Source organism: Egretta garzetta, unplaced genomic scaffold (genome assembly GCF_000687185.1).
Source record: "Egretta garzetta isolate BGI_Z169 unplaced genomic scaffold, ASM68718v1 scaffold141, whole genome shotgun sequence".
NCBI lineage: Eukaryota > Metazoa > Chordata > Aves > Pelecaniformes > Ardeidae > Egretta > Egretta garzetta.
Window position 1 is genome coordinate 43,651 of NW_009258664.1, and position 538 is coordinate 44,188.

The 538-nt window shown below is 63.6% G+C and overlaps 1 protein-coding gene across 1 annotated transcript in view; it reads right to left on the reverse strand.

The window, feature by feature from the left end:
- The window catches only part of FAM189B (family with sequence similarity 189 member B), a 10,341-nt gene that overhangs the window by 2,221 nt on the left and 7,582 nt on the right, over window positions 1–538 (reverse strand). The gene's annotated exons all lie outside the window — the stretch shown is intronic.

The window sequence follows — 538 nt, forward strand, 5'->3', positions numbered from 1 at the left end:
GCCACTCCAGGCCCAGGGTACTCACCTGCTGCCAGAAAACCCTCTTGCCGCGTCTCTGCTGGGCGCGGGGCAGCGGGGCGGCAGGACCTGCTTTCTGGCTGCGCGTGGTAGGAGGTGACGGCGTCTGGCGGAGCAGGAAAGGTGAGTCCCGGAGACAACAGCTCATGGGACTCTGGGCATTTGAAGAGGAGCCCGGGGATGATTTTGCAACCTCGCTCCAACGAGAACTTTCAGCGCTCACCGCAGCATTTGCAAAGCTCTCCTGAAACCTGGCCCAGTGGCCACAGGGAAGCCGGGAGGTGCCCACCAGCCCCCCAAGTGCCTCCATCACAGAATCACAGAATCCCAGGATGGCAAGGGTTGGAAGGGACCTCGGGAGATCACCCAGTGCCACCCCCCACCCAAGCAGGCTCACCCAGAGCAGGGGGCACAGGACAGCGTCCAGGCGGGGGTTGAAGATCTCCAGAGAAGGAGACTCCACAGCCCCCCTGGGCAGCCTGGGCCAGGGCTCGGGCACCCTCACAGTCAACAAGTTCTT